Source organism: Haemorhous mexicanus, chromosome 1 (genome assembly GCF_027477595.1).
Source record: "Haemorhous mexicanus isolate bHaeMex1 chromosome 1, bHaeMex1.pri, whole genome shotgun sequence".
NCBI lineage: Eukaryota > Metazoa > Chordata > Aves > Passeriformes > Fringillidae > Haemorhous > Haemorhous mexicanus.
Genome location: NC_082341.1, coordinates 108,623,960 through 108,644,844, shown reverse-complemented (window position 1 = coordinate 108,644,844; position 20,885 = coordinate 108,623,960). Strand labels below are relative to the sequence as shown.

At 44.5% G+C, this 20,885-nt stretch overlaps 1 protein-coding gene across 16 annotated transcripts in view; it reads right to left on the bottom strand.

Moving 5' to 3' along the window:
- EPB41L3 (erythrocyte membrane protein band 4.1 like 3) overlaps window positions 1–20,885 on the bottom strand; it is a 136,109-nt gene that overhangs the window by 78,544 nt on the left and 36,680 nt on the right. For 5 of the 16 annotated variants that reach the window (XM_059858522.1, XM_059858547.1, XM_059858594.1 and 2 more), the window contains exon 1: window positions 17,586–17,722. The exons of 1 other annotated variant lie outside the window; for it this stretch is intronic. The gene's annotated coding sequence lies outside the window, so the exon portion shown is untranslated. Of the gene's footprint in view, window positions 1–16,080; window positions 16,207–17,585; window positions 17,725–18,435; window positions 18,546–20,885 lie in introns of those variants that run through there. 10 more of the 16 variants (XM_059858471.1, XM_059858512.1, XM_059858504.1 and 7 more) reach the window with 6 other exon arrangements.

Genomic DNA, 20,885 nt, shown 5'->3' with positions numbered 1-20,885 from the left:
TGAGTTTCAAACCTGTCGCATGTGCTAACGAGGTAAGTGCCCAAATCAGTGAAACAAGTCCATTAACAGTGGCTTTTGCCATCTTTCCTTCTGATGTTATGCAGGAGCCTATGCAAGAGTCTCTGGCCAAGTGACAAAGGACTGCTGTGCATTTTAACTGATGATTATTTTATACCAATCCATTTCCTTCAGTACCCTTCAGGTCACAGCATGTAAAATTCATTTACATTCCACACTATATGCTAGTTTGGGTGGGAAAAATAAAAAAGTAACTGGGTAACTGTCTAACTCCTTACTGGAAAATTTGCTCAGAAAGGCATTTATAATTTCAAAGTTTAACATATCAAACAACTTTGATACCATACTGCAAAATTCAGCCTTCTCAGGAGCTAATAAACATGCAGGAAATACAGTTACTCCCTAGAGCATCATAAATGGTGACTCAACAACCACAAGCTTCTCCTAGAGCTATGTCTGATGCTAGATTAACAAGAGAGTCACATTTCACCTCTCCTTCCCCTCTTCTGCTCCCTCTGTAGTCTGTTTTCCATGGGGACACAAAACTCCATGCCAATATTCACAGGGCCCTTACATCTGAACTAAAAAATGAATGAGGTAATCCACCCCCTCCCTGGATGTCATGAATGCTCCAGGGAAGTGGTACCCTGCAGCTGGGCTCCAACACGTTCTGCTCTCTGTCACCTTCACTATATACATGTGTTTTACTACAGCTGGGGCCACAGACACTTTTCCCTCAAGGAATCATTGCTTTAGAGGTTTGCAAAGAAGCAAGAAAGCAACTAACTCTTCCCCCAACTCCAAAAAGGCATTAATGATCCCTACAGCAGTAGTCACCACATTTTCTTTGAGAGACACAGACATGTAAGCATGCCAAAAGTACCACCACAAAACAAGCACATCGGATGCATACTGGATCTTAATTAGGGAGCTTGTCTTGCACACTGACTTCAGTGCTCCATGGTCCCCTTCCCAGCCTGCCTTGCCTGAACTCTACCTGACATATATTTATGCCAATGCTGAAGTTTACATGTTTCCCATAGGCTGTTTATTGCAATGGTTCCCAAGCCTTGCTGTTTGGGAAAATTTTCCCAAATGTCTGACCTAGTTCTTCCCACTTGAAATGTACTGAGTTCTCCTCACCATGACAATAGTGGATGCATAGCATGGCTTAGCAGACAGCTGCTGTTTGCCCCTCAGACCACTCTCTCCTCTGCCTCTTCTGGCTGTCCTATTTTTAGTCCTCTCTCAGGCTCTTTCTTCTCTGCTCTGTTCTCTTTGCCATCAGTTCACCTCTTTCCAGAGCAACAGCATCCAAACCCTACTTTCAGCTGAAGATCAACTGTCCTTACTGATGCTGAACAGCGTGCAAGGACAGCTTTATATCTGAAAACAATACTTCTCTTCGTACCTCCAGCAAGCAAAGAGTTCAATATTTTCACCATATTATGACAATTATCAACTTAGTTTTAACCTTTGATTCATTCATAATCCCACACTGTTTTCTCCACAATGCTGCCTAAGGATCTCCATAGTGGATTAAAGGTAACTTAGCTACATTTTATCCAACAAAAAGGTAAGAAAAAGCCCTACTTACTAGCTAGATATTATTTGATTTTTTAAAAATTTTATACTTACAAAGTCCCTTCTCTTTTGATGAGCATCATTCAAAAAATTAAAGCATTTATTATCATACATGATCTAGTTTCAGTGACAGGAGTGCATTTATGTTAGAACAACTGCAGCTCCCTGTATCCAAAGTACATTCATGCCACGATACTCTCATATTTATTAAATTATTAGGGAGTACCAATTGGAAACATTTCCAATTTCACCTCAGTTTCAACTCATGCTGACATACACAATCCAGTTCCCTGTCAGGTCTTGGGCGCGTCAGAAACTTGGCCAGGCTGACCCCCAGCATGTTTGCTGTAATGGTTTCACAGGAGCTGAGAACACCTTCCAAACAAGGCAGGAACTCAAAAGTTCTTGTCCACTTTCAAGAGCCACAGGGCCATTAAGCCGACCTGAGTGGCACTGCTGGCAGTGTCGCAACTTATTAATAAATTGAGAGCAAGCTCACATCTGCTAGGAAAGGAAAGTCTAGTCTACCTCATTTTATGGTCTCTAGCTGAGTCAAGCACATTAAAATATGTATTACCTCTGTCTACCTGTCACTTCGTGTAACATGCTTAGGTGAACCCATGGCTGCAAGCCAGAGCCCAAACTGTTCCAACGCAAGCAGTGCTTTTGGGGAAAAGTTATTTGCAACAGAAGTGTCAGGCTCCTCTCAGTATGCTGGCAAACCTTTGCCTCAACCCTTACTGAACCAAAAGTTAAATGGTGAGGAAAGACTGCAATTTCAGGTTAATTCTGGGCATCATAATATGCTCATGAAATAAACGACAACCTCTGCCTTAGCAGTGACAAAATGGAAAAATAAAGAGAGAAATCGAGACTGATTCCTTTAATATGGATTTTAAGAACAATTTCAATACTGGTTTCTCAGGAGGGAACAAAACCCCAGCCTACGTTACACTACCAAGGAGACCTTCTCTTCCTACCTTTGGTACTGAGAGTAAAAGTGCCTTGGGGACACGAAGCCAAGAAAGAGCTGACAGGCCAATATAGGATACTGCTTCATTCCAACCAAGTGGTAGACAATGGCTGGCATTCAGACAACTGAAAACTTGCAGAGAAGCTAGTTCAAGCTGGCTTAAGTGGATGCAAGTGTGGGCTTGGATATTTCGGAGTTCTTAAGAAGAAAAGCAGCTTGCAATATTTCAGGGTGGGGTTCTGAGACTTTCTTTTTTGTCTAATCCATTAGTAGTAAGTAAGACCACGAACATGGCAGGGTCATGTGTGCCCAGAACTGCATCTAAGCCTCAGAATTACAGCTGCAATTAATGAGTTCTCCAAGGGGGACTTGGAGGGGCAGGGGGAGGAAGGGAGAAGAATCAACTGGAGGAAAAAAAAAACCCCACCAAAAAACTGAAACGACCCAGAAAACCACAGCAGCCTGCAGACTGAGCAAGTTAGAGATTTCTTTTGCTCACATGCAAGCACACAATCAAGGGCACAATTTCCAAACCACACACATTTGAGGTTCTTCCCTGTTTCACCCCATTTATAATCTTTTACAGTCTTGTAAAAGTGTACTGCCTTCAAAAAGGCAAGGATTCTTTTTATTTCTTGTTATTTCATCTGCAGTTCAGCACTTGACCTGCACTGACATAACCTCAAGTGACACAGGTTCAACTATTCAGCTTCACCATCCCTAAAGTGAGATGCATTTTATTAGGGCTTTTTCCTTTTTCCTCTTCCTCTGCTCACACTTCAGATGACAGGAAATGCCTGCTGTGAATTCTTGTCCAGCATTTTAAATAGCACATGAAGTGCTTTCTGTCCAACGTCAGACAGCTTCCCATGAACTGTAAGCTCTCCAAGAACAAGAGGTGTAAATACCTTTGTCCCTCCTCAGTGGGAAGCAGCTGGGCCAGAGAGGGAGCCCACAGCCTCTATGTGCCACTGCACCCACCCAGCACCCACTAAAGCCAGCAAGGACAGAAGATACCATCAGCCCCTTCACTCAACCTCCCAGCTCCAGCTTTAACCAAAACTGGCAAGCATCCAAAAGCTCCCAATTTTTTAATGAATATTATTTTGCTATTTTTCAAGCACTCGACTGTACCACCCTATACACCACAGCCATACATTCATTTTGGTTGGTCATATACAAGTAAGTGCAGACAGGCTGAATTATTTTTGCAACAACCTCAGTGTTGTAACATCCAGAAGTCTCACAGGAGACAGTTTTGCAGCTTATTAAACTAAATACCTTTTTGTGCACTGCAACTTTTAATTGTCAAGGAAGATCATGTGCAGCTATAAATATATGAAATGTATTATAAATAACACCCATGTTCAACTTAGTTCAATATTAATGGAGAAGATGATTCTTTGAGTTTATTCCTCTAAAACTGTGGCCATAGTAGTCTGTAAGGTACAGCAGGTCTACTACAATGGCTGAATAGAAGGCAATTTTAAAACTCACATACAAAAGGGATAAATCCAAACTTTTCAAAGAGTAGAAACTTCAACAAGCCATGATTGCACATCTGTTTCGAACACTCTTCATAACAAAAAGGCTGTATTTTTGGTTTAGGTTTTGTGGGGTGGTTGGGTTTTTTGGGTTGCCTTCGGGAGTTTGTTTCCTGGGTTTGGGGGGCGGGTGGTGTGTTTGATTTTTTTTGAGGAATTTTTGTTTTTCTCTAAAGAAGGCTTATGTTATCATTCTCTGTCCTCTCAGAGGATGACATCTGCTTACTGCAGAAAGCAGTTTTTTGTTAGAAAGCAGACTTGTTAAGTCATGTATGCACCTAGCAAGCTTAAGTCTGGCACGCATCCCTTCCAACTCCTCTTCATTCAAACAAAAATTATACAGTGAAAAACCTGTGCCATAGAAGAAAAAAAAAAAAAAAGCTATTTAGCTATTTTCAGAACAGAATGAATGTACTTGAGTGAAAAACCTAAACTGAGTACCTAGGAGAATGACAGAACAGGAAGACTGGCTCAGCCTTAACACTGTGATGGCTGTAACCAACCTTGCCCTTTGCAGTGTTTCTAAACTCAGCAGTAGTGCCTGACCTGTACAATGGGATTTATGGGTACCCTGAGCAGATGCAGAACTATTTCCCAATGTATTGCTTTCAGAAGCAAAAGGATTTGGTGTTTCCTTCAAACTGCATGCAACACCAGGCACGACATGCTTACAAACCTTACACTCCGTGCCATGAGTTTTCTAACTTGTTTTAGTTCACAGGTCTTTGCAGGCACAGGCAGTGTGCTGTCTGGGACAAGAGCAAAGCCAGGGCAAGGCATGGGCATGTCAGGGCCTCAGCCCAAATGTTTCATTGTATGGATCCCCTTCTCTCAGGCCAACTCCACTCTCCTAATGAGGACATGAGTACATGCTTCTCTCCCAGTTTATATTTATCCCTGGCCCAGGTGCTGTTTTCCAACTGTGAACACAAGCTCCCCTGTGCTGAGAACTCTGAAACTGAAACAAAGAATTTCTCCCCCCTCCACAAGTGTGAGATGGTAAAATGAGTTCCCTCAAACTGGTGTCATGTGCCAAGGCACAAAGGCCTGGTGTTCTTGAATGTTCAAAGCCAGCATATGTTTGTCCCTATGCTTATGTTCTGTATGTTTTTTGCCTCACTGAAGCCTACAGAAAACAGCTGTCATTAACATTCACCCCTTCTGCTACCACTTTCCTTAATCCCTAACTGACTTCCCAGCCTATAATTAAACTTTCCAGCTGACACACTAAGGAGATGGCACCAATATCCATCCAATATCCATTTATTTCTGAGTAGTCCTTAAAAAGCTCTTTCTCCAATTTCCAAGACCATGGTCTAGAATCAAAGCCTCCTGCCCTTACAGGTTTTTGGCTAAATAACCTCCCATTCACTTAAAAACTGTCTCATCTTTTACCAGGGAAATGGTAAAAATGGCCAAGTAGTATTATCTTAACAATTCAACAAATGCATTTTTATAATGCCAATAGCTGGAATGCAAAGAGCCTGAAAACTGATGCATACACACTGCATGTGTTTACACATTTTGTATGGAAAATATACTAGAAAGAGCTCTATAACCATCAGCATTTACAAAACTGTTTGGTTCAAGCCCAAAGTTTAAACAGGAACCTGAATTAAAATAATGAAAGGCCTGATATCTTACTTTAGATTGCAACAATAAATTGGGGTTAGCACTTCAATCTTGAAAATGTGTTTTTCACATTCATGTAAGAGATTATTTGAACAGCAGAGCTAGTTGACAACATTTCTGTCTGCTACTATTCTTGCAGTGTTCAAGAGGACTTGATATTTTATAAGAAAATTACTGGCTTCACAGTTGAAAAAGGGAGAAGATGTCTGAAGCTAATGCTGTACTTTTGGTAACGTGACATAAAAAGACCCCGAGGAAGCTGAACAAAGCAGGTGAAGGCAGTGTAACACCCAGGGGGAACACAGCGTGGGGTTTAAAGATTCATCATCCACAAGCCCCTCATACCCACTACAAGAAAACCCACCCAAACAGCCACAAAATGCTGTTATTTTTGTAATCCCCAAATGTCTGGGACACCTGCTGAACCCTGGAGCCCAAAAGGTTTCCACAGCCCAAACCTGCAGGCTGGAGAGACACACACATCATCCTCAACCCCAGAGCTCTGCAGCTCTGCACACCAAAACCCAGGAGCCTTCATCTCCAAATACTATCTGCTGTAGAGTAGGGCAACATCTGCTTGACTGCTGAAGCACCATCACCAAAACCAGCACGCAGGCTCCATTCATAGCATGATTGGCAAGTGCCAGCTGGCAATCCTGACAGCCCAGAGCCTGTAGTCTGCGGATGAAGGCTCAGGGATGTTTGGGATCAGCCAGCTCGGTGTCTCCTTCAACACATTCAGGAGTCACAGCATGCTTTGGTTTTGCTTTTTGCCTCACGTGTCAGAGTAAAAGCGAGTGCCAAGATGCAGCTTTCGTGTTGATGAAACTGCAGGCTGGGTTCATAGAGGATGGAGCTGCAACCTTGCTGGAAGTCACCAGCCATCTAAACAAAGTGGTGCCCCTTCAGGAAAGGAGTGCATTGGTTTTCCATGTTATACTACTGCTTGAGATTAACAATTCAACATTAAGGTTTTAATGGATTTCCATAACTGTGCAGGATTTATCAGCTACTGTAAGGCTATTTTGGTAGGCCACCAGATTAATCATTCAAGTTTTGTCAAGTCTAAAAGCATCACTTCTCAGCAAAGAGATCATGCCAGACAGGTGCAGAAATGCAAAGCCTGAACAGCAATGGCTTTGTTCCTAGCAGCAAGGTAAGAAAGGTCAATATTTTAGGTGAAAATTGATACACTTTCAGTTCTCTCTAAACTACAGGTGAAACTTTTCTCTCTCCTTACATTAAACATATAATTTTAAAGACGGATTTTGAAGAGTGCGTGTGACACTCTTAAGCTTCAAATACGTATGTGTTGAGAGGTTAGGAGAACATGAAAACAGTGTTTCATTGAAACCCGTTTGTCATTTTTAATCACAGGATAACTCTAGAAGAGGTGTGACTGATGCAATTTAAATTTTCACCTGACAAACTGAATTATTCATCTTGGCGGCGCCTACGACAAAAGACCAGGCAGAGCAGGCAGTCAGTCACCCACCAGCCCCAGGAGCTGCTACAGAACATCCTTGGGAAGGGGAAGCCTTGTCTTGCAGCACCAGAGGGTGAAGTCCTGCTCCTTGCAAGCACAACAACCAGAAGGGCCCAGCACCTCGTCCTTGTCCCCACTGCCACCTCCTACCTTTTGTTTTCCAAAGCAGGGGAGGACTCTGGGCAGGTCCACTGATAAGAAATGCTGTGGTTTGCAAGGATGGTGACAGAAACAAAGTTGAGGCCTTTATCTGCACCTGGAAAGAGCCGTATGTTCTGTACTTGTGGCTCTGACAGGGAGGACTAAGGAGTCTGAGGAGCTTTTCATTTGAAACTGAATGAAAACTTTACCTGTTGCTAGTCACTACTTCATTTGCCAGGAATGGGATGTGAGGGAATGGCCTGAAGTCTTGTCAGGGGAGGTTTCAGACAGGTATTAGAAAAAGGTTCACCCAGAGGGTGTTGGGCACTGGAATAGGCTCACCAGGGAATGGTCACAGCACTAAGCCTGGCAGAGTTCAAGGAGTGTTTGGACAATACTCTCAAGCACATGGTCTGACGATTGGGCCAGGAATTGGACTTGAAGATCCCTGAAGGTCCCTTCCAATTCAGCTTATTTGGTGTGTCTGTGAAACACTCCAAGCTTACACTAAGTTTTCAAGGAATTGCCTTTTTCTAAGGGAATGCACTTGTCATCATGCCTTGTCACCTCAGTTCTGGAAAATATCATGCATTTTTCAGAACTGTTATCTTAAGCAATGCTATATTATTACACTTATGTCCCAATTTTGTGCCTCTCTAGTATTAGCAATCAATAGTTTCCTCATTGCGTGTCCTACCAGAACTGAGAAAGAAATAAAGGTCTAAAAATTTCCACAGTGTTAATAAAATGGGGGTTCCATACACCACAACTTCAGAATAGTAGGTTAAGAGTAGGCTATCCAAGGTCTTAAAATGAAGACTAAATGCCAGCAGAAAGCAGGATTCCTTGCCCGGAAATGTAGAGATGTTGGGCTTAAACATAAGGTTAGTCAAAGAGTGAATTCTGCTCAGCCCACATCTCCAGTATGTTTTTAAGTAGGAAATAATTCTATTCATTATGTAAACTCTTATTCAGACTCTTGTTAATGTTTGTGCTATCCCTTCTGAATTTCTGGACAGTTTCTTTCAGACTCAGCAGCCAACATTTAATTAAGAAATATTTAACAACTAGTGTTTTTTTAAACAACGTCACGTTTGCAGAAATAATTGCATATCACATCTACTTTACAAAATCAAAATACAGCCAGTGGAAACCAGATACAAAACACATGCTTTCAGCTGAGCTAGTTTTGTTTAGAAAATGAACAGACAATGTATTTCCTTGGCTGAGACCTTGATCTGTTTGCCAAATACTGTCCTGCAGAGCTTTTTCTTCTTACAACAACATTCCAGGCACAGAGGACACTATCAAGGAAGCACACTCACAGTTCTGCAGGTTAGGAACAATGATAACCTTGGCGTGCCTTAAAAGAAAGGTGGTAAAGCATTTTCAGTGGAGCACACAATGCAGTATGCAGTTAATGTATCTGTTTTATCCCCTTATAGCTGCTTGGAAGCCAGAGAGCAATGGGTATCTTCTTAGGAAATTAGAAAGTTTTTAACATGATGTTTGGTTGCCGCATCTTCTAGTGCATTCCAGCACTTTTTCACTTAGGAAAAGAAAAAAAAAGCACAGCAAGATTTCTTATGAATCTATGGAGATATCAAACACTTGTATTGACTTCCACAGACTGGTTTAAAGAAGGAGGCATAACTACACCAATGGTGTTCTTCAAAGCAACATCACAGGATCAGAAGGTCATGGGGGCATCTTTCTTTGTACCGGGTGTTTTGCTTTCAGATAGAAGTAACACTGGTTAGAGTTAGAAACGGGCACTTTAGATGATGGAAAATGCAGGACACAGAAAAATAAATTGCAATACCCAAACTCCTACTGGGGTGAAGCAAGGTGATTCAGAGCAACAAGGGATGGGGAAAATACAGTACTTGTGTCTGCAAAGCAGATAGGTTGAAACAACACTGGAGCTTGTGAAGGAGGAAGTCCAAAGCCAGGTAAAGTGCTTGCTTTAATACAGACATTACTGTTACAGAAGCTGCTGGTATCCTTCTGGTCAACATAACCATTTTGCCCCCATGGGTTACCCCAAAACCACACAGTTTGCCCTGTACTGATAAGAGACATTTTATGTCTGTTCTGACAGCACAGCATTGGGAAGTTGGTAACAATTTAAAAGGAAGGAACTTTTTTTATTCTTCAGCTCTGCATCCTTAATTCAATCACTGTCCCCTAGGGCCGAGAAAAGGACTGGCTTTACTGCTCTGCATTATCATGTTGGCAGAGAAGCTATGGAGAAAAATATTCCTCACTTATATATGATGCAAGTGTAAGAAAAACTGTTTCAGGTTCACACAATGAAGAATAAGTCAAGAAATCTAAGTCAAAGAAGTAGCAGATGAGGACAGAATACTTTCAAACTTTAAGTATGAAATTCTGTGTGGTTGAGCTTCACAAAGAGCTGTGGCCAACAGGCAACAAATCATTAATAAAAACCTTAGCACCAACACTTAGAACCATAAGGTTGGCTTTTCAAGTAGAGTTTAGCTTTCAAGTAATTTCAGCATTTCTTTCAGATATACTTTCAAGTATATCAGCATTTCACCATCACAGTAATTGTGTAGCATATTTCGTTTATGCAAATAAAAGTAGGTACATTGTTTATGCAGATAGAAAGCCTGGTTGAATATATTTAAATATATTCATGAAGGAAGTGGGTGCTGTCTTTTCTCCCTCTCTTGGAAAACCAGTGAGGGCAGAAGCATTGTCTGCTGGCTCTGCTTCTCCAACCCAAGCGCGAAGGGATTCCCAAGATCAGGACAGTGAGACAAATCAGCTATTCTCTATTTCTTGACAGTGTCATTAAATAGGGTGGAATGAGAAGTGGCTGTGGGTGATGGTTTGTTTTGGTTTTTTTTTTACAAAATATCTACTGTAGCCCATGAATAGAAGATTATAATCCACAAATACTAGTAGTGGCACTGAGGGCAGGACTGAGCACAGAAAGCAAACCACTGTCAATACCAGATCTAAGCTGGCATAGAGCCTGTCCCCAGCCTCTGTTTTCTGCACTTAGCACACTACCCCTGCAAGTAACTGATGAAACCCCCACAGTGCTGGCACAGTATTAAAGGATCCTCCTAATTGCCATGCTTCAAATTCCAGCTCTAAGCCTGCTAAGAAAAAGTCTGCAAAACTCTTTAATAAATCATATAAATCAGAGACAAAAATTAGGTCATGTCACCCACGCCTCCGATCTGCACCATGAGTCTGTTACCCATACAGGGCTGCCGAGTGCTCCGTCTCGACAACTCCTAAATGATTCAAGTGCTGAGGTTTCTCTCAACTCCCCAGGCAGACTGTTACACAGCCCAGTGAACATCACCATCCATAGGCTTTTCGCTGACCAGCCTCAACCTCTCCATACCAATTTTATCTTTGCCCCATTTTGTTCTGTTCCTATTTATATCTTCCTCCAACTTCCCCCAAATCTGCTCTTGATGCTACCTCAACCACTATCTGGCAAAAATTGTTGCTCAGGAAACGTTCTTCTGTCTCTCCTGTGATACTGCTGTAGTGTGCTGCTATTTTTAGGAGAAAAAAGGAGGTGGTAAGGGAATGAAAGGCTGCCAGCTCCAGCTGTACAAGAATAATGCTCCAGTACAGTGGAAACTACATTACAGTGTTTCTCTTTAAGCACATATAATTGACCAAAACCTTAGTCTTTTGGAATGATCTAAATGGGGAAGATAGAAGAAATGGAAAAGACAAATTCCAAGGTTGAAAAAAAACCCTTGTCATCTCACTTCACCTTTCAATCCTACATCTGGGCTCTTCCTTCCAGGGTTGTTCTTGAGATTTTACAACAGCACTTGCCCAGTGAGATACATGGTTAAAGTAGCAACATACTGCCATTATCCTAGAATTTAATTGGAAGGGACCTTAAAACTCACCAAGTTCCAACCCCCCTGCCATGGACAGAGACACCTTCCACTAGACTAGGTTGCTTAAAGCCCCATTGAACACCAGGCCTTTGGCAATGCTTTCTGGCACATGGTGTGAATCTTGGGGTGTTCTGGACAGGTCCAGGAGTTGGATTTTATGATCCCTGATAGGGCCTTCCAACTCAGTATATTCTGTGATTCTATTTCAGATACGGGGCATCCATAACTTCTCTAGAAAACCTGGCTATTCTTCCCTGTCCTATCAGTACATGCTTGCGAAAAAAAGTCTCTCCATCTTTTCTGTAAGGCCCCTTAAATGTCCCAATGCAGTCCCCCCAGACCCCTCTCTGCTCCAATCTGAACAACTCCAATTCTTTTAGTCTGTCTTCTTAGCAGGGCTGCTCCAGCCCTCTGATCACATTCGTGGCCCTCTGTATCTGCTCCAACAAGTCTACACTTCTCCTGTTCTGGGGACCCCAGATGGAAGCAGTATTCCAGGTAAGGTCTCAGGAGAGCAGAACCACAACCCTCAGCTGGTTGGCCACACTGCTTTTGATGGAACCCAGGATGCTGCTGGCTTTCTGGACTGCGATCATGCCTTGCTGTCATGTTGAGCTTCTCTTACACAAACACCTCCAAGTATTTCTCCTCAGGCCTGCTCTCAATCCATCTCTCAGCCCATATTTGAGCTTGGGTTTGTCCCGACCCTTGTGCAGGGCCTTGCACTTGACCTTGTTCAACTTCAAGAGGTTGACATGGGCCCAGCTCTCCAGCCTGTCAAGGTCCCTCTGAATGCCATCCCTTCCCTCCAGCACGTCAGCCACACCAAACCGCTCGGTGGCGTCAGCAAACTGCACGATCATTAAAAAGTGATTCATTAAGAAACCTGCTTACAAGAAGCCACTGGGCCTTGGGCCAGCACCTCAAATGGAAGTGAGACCTGTGTTTTATGCCTGTTTCAAGACATAGTGACACGCTGACCTCCAAAAAGGCAGCTGCCCATCATTCCCCAACCTCCCTGGCCAATGCTGGTGCCAGACACCGCACACAGAGGGCTCTGTGCAGCCAGTGCCTGGACTATTGAGACCATCTGGCCAAACTAAAAGACCCTGCTTTCCTGAGAACACACTTTTATATATCACCCACTGTCTTTATCAAACCTGGTATTTACTGATATGCAAGGTTAGGAACTACTGCCAGGAACAAAGTAGAGGTATCATATTTCTTTGCTACAAATAATTCTCACAGGCAAGCAGTGATGTTTCTCTTTGTATATATGCATATGTCCATGTATGGACTCCAGTGCATCCGTGGGGCACCTTCAGGAATCACACTGTGCTGGGAGGTGAGGGGCTAAGCTCCGTCTGCCCCAATAGTTGCTCTGCAACAGCAGTAATTTAATAAAAAGAAAAAAGTGATAAATACAGAGCACCTGGTAAAGTAATTGTTTCCAGTGTCCTTAGAAAGATTTCAGCTTCCTGACCTAAGCTGCGATTTGCCTGGGTCAGATTTTGATACCTCCATCTAAACCAAACTGAGCCTTGCTTCACAGACAGGCTTTCCGATTTCCGTGGGAAGACTGGCGGACTAAGATACTCCCCAACATGAGTCAGGGTGCAAGAACAGGTCTCTCAGTTAGTATAAACATATGTTTCCTAGGTCTGGAAGAGCTGGTGTGTGTTTTTGGTTTTTTTCCTTCTTCTGTTCTTCACAGCTTGTTTACATTTCCTGGCTTATTAAACTAGATTTAATTTGCAGCCTGTACGTCCTAGGGAACTGGAGGTGTTACACATAATTGCCCTCAGATTCATAAGGACTAAACAAAGCAACCTCCACCACCAAGGAGTCCCCCTGCTCCATTGCTACCAGCAGTGTTAAGTCCCCTGGATGCCATGAGTGGTGTCACCTCCTGCCACCAGGGAAAGGGCTGCTGGTGCACTCCAGAATGTGGCTGTCTCCCAGGATTTACTCACCTCCTCCAGGGAGGTGGAGAGTGCTGTGACTGAGCTGCTGCAAGGGGTGAAGCTCTGAGGATGAGGAATATAAAGGAATAATCCCAAATGAGGAGGAGGAGAAGAAAGCAAGTGGCCAGGTACATGGTCACTTTCTTGGGTGATGGGAAAAATGGAGAGTGCCAGAGGATAGGGTTCCATTAGGGGTTCCACCAAGGAGCCCAAAGACAGGGGGATCCAGCCAGTGATTGCAGCCAAGGAGAGAGGACATGCAGGGGGAGCAACAGGCAAGAGCCTCCTGACTGGAGGAGCAGGACACAACTCCAGAGCAGAAGAAAACCACAGGCCTAAGTGTGCAGCTTGCCCTTATCTGATATGGGCCAGGCCCAGGTGTTTTTCCTTCCTCAATCCCATGAACATCCCACTGTTCATCAACAGGGCTCCAAACAAAAGCCCACCAGGGTCAGCTGTTGCCATCTCAAATTATTCACTCACTTGCTACCTGCAGCCCATCTGGGAACAAAATCCAACTCCTGTTTTGGGAAAAAGGTTGTTGTAAAAGCCAGGCAATGGGAACATGCTATACCTTGGTAGTCCCAAATTTAACACAGCCCTAAATTAGAATCATCAACCATTCTCTATCCCACACAGGAGCTTTCTTCTCCCAAGTTTCACCTAATAGAGCAATGCTGTTACTGCTTCCCCCGTCCCATTCGCCAATAAACATCAATTTCACACAAATACCCGCACATGAACAGGTATTCAAAATTGTATCCTGCTTTTTTCTCTTCCCATTCCTTTATCCTTCCTGAAAATCTTTTTTTTTTTTTATATTCACATATGCTTTCCATTTATTCTAGCCCTTTATCCCCAACACATGCTCCGAGCCCACAGTTTCCACATTCTTCTTTAACCCTTTAAACTGAGAGACTTTTCTCAGTGGGATCAAACATCTGGTGGGTGATCCTCATGCAGATTTCAGTACTTTTGTTTCTCAGCTTGCCAACAGATCAGTTTTGATAGATAGTGAAGCCACTGAAAAGGATTCTCTGTCTGTGGCACACAAAGTATTTCCAAGATCTATAAAGGAAAGGGTAAAAAGTGATGAGGTTATGTAGAAAAGCCCTCCCCCCCCCCCAATTTTTCTGTTGTTCTGTGTACTTTTTAAACTTTCATTTATGTAATACTCTTTCCTGTACTGCATCCCATAGGATGCAGATAGATTCATGATTTAATAGATTATCATTTCCTTTTAGCTTTTACCCACTTTATACAAGAACAGCCAGCTCCACTGATACAAAGACAAAGTAAAATTTAAAGATTTCATTTTCCTCCAGAGACAAAAATCTGACAATTACTCAAATTGCATTATATCAATTACTCAGGAAGGGTGCAGGAGATATTGATTTTGCTGTCTATACAGCACACTGTCTCAGATTAACTCAGTTGTCCCAAATACTGACCCATTTCTGCTTTTCCAGAACTACTCAGTCCTCAGCAATCCTCCCGAGCTCCCTCTGCACTGATGGTGATGGTGACAACGATTGAGAGTGACAGGGGAGGGAGCAAAGGGCCTGTAGGTTTTCTCTTACCAAAGCCATGGAAAGTGCTTATGCTCCTCTTCTCCACTACCTGGGCTGTTCCCTTTAAGAAATTGAGATCTTCCCAAAGAAAACAAGCCTTTCTCTTTGGGAGTTTCAGGACAGCTACAGAGAGAGGCAGTGCTATGTGTCCATATACTCATTTAGACTCGGACCATTCCCCAGCCATTATAAATGGCTAACTCTGGAGATTGAAAATTTAGAGAAACAGGCTATAAAAGCTAGCTAATCTATCATTCTTCCAGTAGCTCATCTCTTTTAAAGACTTCCTTTATGCTACTGACTCAAACTGCTTAGTGATGCTTATTTAAGTTTAGTTCTGGGTAACACTCTTATACTCTACAACTTTTGTACAAAATAGAAACAATCCATCATCCAGAATAAACACTTTTTCAGTCTAATTTTCAGCTTAGTTGACAGCAATCATATTTTTCAGTGATATGCATGCATTTATACTCACTTGATTAGAGAGAAATTTTGTTTGAACAAAACACTTTGAACATTCAAACACTGCAGTCATAACATATTTCCTGTAAAAATGTGATAAATAAGATGCTAAACCACAAAATCCTAGGGCCATGCTATACACATTGAAAAAACACAATCCTGCAGACTCACAACAGCCCACCCTGCTGACCCTTTTTTTTCAAAGCCCAACTTATATTAAACATGCACTGAACACACAGAGATTCTCAGCCAAGGATGTATTTTGATGTGACAAAGTCACATAGTTTCACACTTTTGTGTTGAAAATGCTGTAGCCCAAGAAATAAAGCTGATGCTTCATCTCATGAGAGACAAGAAGTCTTTTATAACCACTTATAAATGGTTTGAGGTTTTCCCTCAGACAACAAGCAGTCATTTACTGGTACATGAGATTTCCATGAAACAAGTCTGAATGTCACCCACCGTGAATAACACATTTAACACATTTCAAGAACTTTCTGTTAACTCAAAATCATGCCTGAAATACAAAAAAAAGTGACATTTTACATATTTTAAGAAAACAACCATGCATAACCCCCATGAAACTCACAACCATGCATCAAACAACAAACATAACAAACATAGGTGCAACCATGATGCTGTGGGACAAATCTGCTATCACCTACCCCTTCCCAGATTTCAAAGAAAAATCTCTGAATAGCAATTATTTCTCATTAAAGACTAAATATTCAGCAGGTTTCCACTACAGACTAGAAAAGATTTCATCCTGATTAAATGAAAAATTACGTAAGTTGTAGCTTCACCTTCACTTGCTCCTTCTGGGAAGAGAGAACAGAACCCCGACCCAAACCAGCCCTCTCCAGTTTTGGTGCAGCTCTCCAGCAGTCAGCCACAGCCCTGCCCAGCTGAGGCGCAGGGGGAGGCTGGCGATGGGTGCCACACCCTGCGCCCCCCCTCCCCCGCGGCTCCTCCTCAAGGCTAAACCTGCCCACCGCAGCAGCGGGCTCCCGGGGGATGAGCTCCTGATGCGCATCCGACCAGCTCCTCGTCCTATGGGGAAGCCTTTGGGGAGAAAAGGCCATCAGCTGCACCACTAACAGAGGGATGCGACTGCAGGCAATGAGTGAGGGGAGAGGCCGGGGCTGTGCTGGTCCGATAAAATAGAGCCAGTGTATTTTTAATGTTTCCCGATGTGTTTCGTGTTCCCTGCTGCAGCAAGCAGATCTACAGCACGCCAGCAGCTCAAGGAGCCTTTGCGTTCATGCAGTGCCGTAAGGAATAAACTTCCAGTAGCTTTTACCCCAATGCAGTGCTCTGAGGCTCTCCTCTCCTCCCCCGATTGCCATGCAGTTCTCATCCTCACACTACAGCTGAAACTTTCCAACCCAAGGAGACCAGCATAGGCATATTTGCCTGTACTCTATTATGCATGTACACATTCAGAGGTGCAGCAACAGCAGTGAATTTAACAGTATCAGCGATGCAGCATGATGATCTTGACCTTTTAATACTCTGTGAAAGGACTCTTCTTCATAGAATTAGAGAAAAAGCATACATTCAACTGCATCTGACCTTTACTGGTCCAAGCCTTATGTAGTTTGCTTATATTTTTAATGGGATTTAATAATACTTGCTTTCTTTATGACAAACCTTTCTGTTTTCTATGGACAGAGACAATTGCTGACAACACTAAAAGTAAAACAAAAAGGCATCACTCAGCTCACCAGGCTGTAAAAGAACAGATGCGCATGGGACACACCTAACCCGGAGCTTTTCTCCTTCCTTTTTTTTTTTTTTTTTTTTATTTTTGGCAAGCGAGCCTCTGACTTGCAATCATTTTGACAGAACAGAAAAGACCTCTAACATTGTAAGTAGTTTCCCTTCAACTTCGAAGCAACGTGCATGTTAGTGGAGGAAACAGTTTCCATCTCTGCCTCAAACCGGGGCACGCGGCGGAAAAACCGCGGTGAGAGTAACAACCGCCTTGACCCAGCGCTTTCCTCCTCCAGCACAGCCCCAAGAGAAATTAAATCAAGACAGCGCAAGGCCAGACAGGGATGATTTGCTCTTGCGATTTCCACAGGACTGCAAGTTTTTATGCTTCTCGCTATATGTGATGAAGTTTCGCCTTTGAATGAAAAATGGGACAACCGAAAAAGACAAAATCCTTTTCCACCGACCCGCCCCGGCCCCTCTCTGGCAGCCCAAGGGCGCGGGGCCGCACCCAGGATGCGGGAGCACCGACGGACCCGCTCAGCCCTTACGCTGGTCGCACCCGCAGCTTCTCTATTCCCTTTTCCCCACACACCTGGCCGAGCACCGACACTTCCACGCCGCGCTCCGCGGGGCCAGGAGGAGGGGTGGGTAAGAGTGAGGGGTTCCAGCGTCCGAGCCGCGCTCCCGAGCACCTGGGAGACCGCGCCGTGTCGGGCGGGCAGGGAGCGCGATCGCTCCAGCGCGGGGCGGAGCGGGGCAGGCCGGCCCGGCGGGGCCCCTCGCTGCCGGCCAGGAGGGGGCCGGCGCGGTGCTGCCACTGCAGCGGTCCGGGGCTGAGATGTGCTCCGTGCATAACCACACCCACCGCATTGCAGAAGCCACGGCCCGGGGCGGGGGGGGTAGGGGGTAACCCCCCCATGGCGAGTAGCGCAGCCCCGGCCGGGCCCCTGCACCGCCCAGGTGTTGTGTCCCCCAGGTGAGCGGGGCACTGGGCAAGGGGCGGCCCTAGCGGGATTCGGGGTGCGCCCCACCACGCCACACGCCTCACCCGCCCCCCTCCGCCGCCTACAGAAGTTTCCCACAGAAATGCGTATCGTCCTAAAAAAATTAAAATTGCAATCGCCCTCCCAGCGTCCGCCGCCCGGCAGAGCTGCGGCGGGAGCAGCCGAGCCTATGTGTGTCCCCGCAGAGCCCCCGCCACCCTCCCCGCTCTGCGGGAGCACCGCTCGCCGCCTGCCCCGGCTCCCCCAGGCAGCCTGGCCGCACGCACACGCCGCCCCCCCAACTTAGAAATGGCTCCTAAGAATGATGTCGATATATATACACATATATATTTATATATGTCTATATACACACACACACACACATATATATATATAAATAAATGCGTATATATTATAAAAAGCGGGAGATGCAACCTGCCCCCGCCCCCCCGGGCATACCCTCAGCTCCCCGCTGCGGGGAGGGCACCGCAGGCGGCGGGGCCGGAGCGGCGCGGAGGTTCCTCGGCCGCGGAGCGGAGCGCGGGGGCGGCGGTGGCGGGCGCGGGGCTGCTCCCGGCGCGGCGGCGGCCACGCGTAAGCAGCGGCAGCGCAGCCCGGCTCTGCCCAGAGCGAGCCTCCGCCGCTCCCCAGCAAATCAGGGCTGCCGAGGCTCCTCCGGCGAGAGGGAGGGAAAAAGGAAAGGAGGAAAAAAAAAAAAAGAAGAAAAAAAAAAAACCCAACGCAGGGGAGAGCGGCAAAAGCTGGATGCCAGCAGGTTTGTGGAGACAGCCTTCCCGCCTGCACAACTCCCTGGGCCGCCGAAGGCTGCTCCCCGGGCACGGCATAGAGCCACCCCGCCAGCACAGGGATCCCCACCTGAGTCCGGAGGGATTCGGTCGGTTTTTGGCTAAGCTAAATGAATCCGTGTATTTAGGGACATGAGTATAGCTGCAGCAGTTTCAGGCAAATCCCTGCGATTGAGAAGCTCCCTGTCAACTTAAAAGCAGCAAGCTGTGAGCTGGCAAGGTCTGGCTTTGAATTACATGTGGGGGTTTTGACAGGGGGGGCATGTTACCAGCCTTTTCAATTTTAATTTTCAGTGACAAACTACATGTTCTTAAAATATGAATTGTATTCCCCTCAGGAAAATTGCCAAAATGTTAAAAAAAAAAAAAAAAAAAAGGATAATGTAAAACCAAAGATGACTTTGAAGTTTGTACTCCAGTACAGACCACGACATGCCACATGTCAGAAAGCATCAAAAATTTGTAGTGCAGACAAAAGCAGTTTGAGAGGGGATTAATCTGACTTGTACCATTCCAGTGTGGTAAATACATAAATATCCCCTCTTAGAGCACAAAACTGACTTCTCCCCTCTACACACACAGGAGTGGCTGTTGGGTTTGAGACTGCTGCATTACCGTGCTCAGAGACACTGCTCATTTGTTTCTCTGGGGGACCAGAAGCAGCTGAACTTGCTCTTTTCTGAGGAGGAATGACCACAGGAAAGGCAGTGATGGCTTGGCTGCAGAAGAGCAACAGATGAACGCGGTCTGATGCTGCACCTTCAATCCTGGTACAGCAAAGTGGATAAATGAGGCTTATTTTCTCTTTAGATAGGGCACTTACAGAGCTCCCAAAACTTATGAGATCCAAATCATACTCAAGGCTCTGACATGAATCAAGGTGAGAGCTCTTTTAATTAGCATCTCTGGGGGATTTAAGAAGAGAGGGAGGTTTTGACAGTAGGCCGAAGCATACCATTTCTCAGAGCTGTAAAACTGTGCTGTTCTGTATTTCACATGGAATCGTAGCCAGCCACACACCGCCCTCTTCACCTGCTCTGCAAGAGTGCCGTTGAGCAGATCTGGCACACCGTAATGTGCCTGAGAAGGAAAGAGAGTTCAAAAGGAAAATGCATGCCATCAACTAAGAGAGGGCATACCTTCGGTCACACAGTTGAAATAACAAGACTTGTATACTCTTTTCCACCAGGAGCTCTGGAAGCCATCACAAATCACAAGGGAATGGACTTGACAGCTAAGACGCACATAAGAGTTAACAAGGTTTGATTTGGAAAAAAAAAAAAAACAAAACAAGGAAAGTAAGAAAAGGAATGACTTGCTCTGAATCAAATTGAGTCTCAAAAGCAGACTAGGAGACTTGAGAAATATTTGTGAAAAAAACAGCTAGAATTTACCAGCTCAATCTTTGGCAGCTCTTGCACTGCCCATTACAGAGGAAGGTGTTGACATCACTTTTATGCAGACACATCACAGGAGTATTAGTGCTCCCCAGCCACCCAGGTCGTCCTTGAGCAGCACTGCAGGCAGATTTACCCCACAGTTACACTATTCTCTGTGATCCCTTTTGTGGATATTCTGCATATATAATGGCATCTTTCATCTGAGGCTCTAGAAAGCTTCCAGCACACTGACTTAACCTCAAAGCATCAAGTGGTATTAACAGGCTGCTCCTACAAACAAGAAATCTTCACAACAGATTAAAGGCAGCTGATACCTATGGGCTACCAATATGGGCCTAAGTTTCAGGGCTCTCAACACAGTTTGTTGTTTTTTTTTTCATTTTCAAATGTTAATTTCTAATTCCAAAGTGGGTTTGTTGCCCAACTTGTCATGACTCTTGTCAGAAGGAAGCTCCAAGAAAGTTTAGGTTTCCATGAATCAGCATTTAAATTTTTTTAAAAAAATGTTTTTTTCAGTAATTTATAGCAAGCCTGAATCCATATTCTTGTTACACAGGTGGGAAATGTGAATAATTCCCCTGCACTTCACTGGAATTAACAGTGTCTATTTACAGAAAAGGAAGACACCAGATGAAAAGTACAGGTCGCATGAGAAGAGACTATTTCCTGCCTTGCTATGGGACAATAACTTTATTTTTGCTAT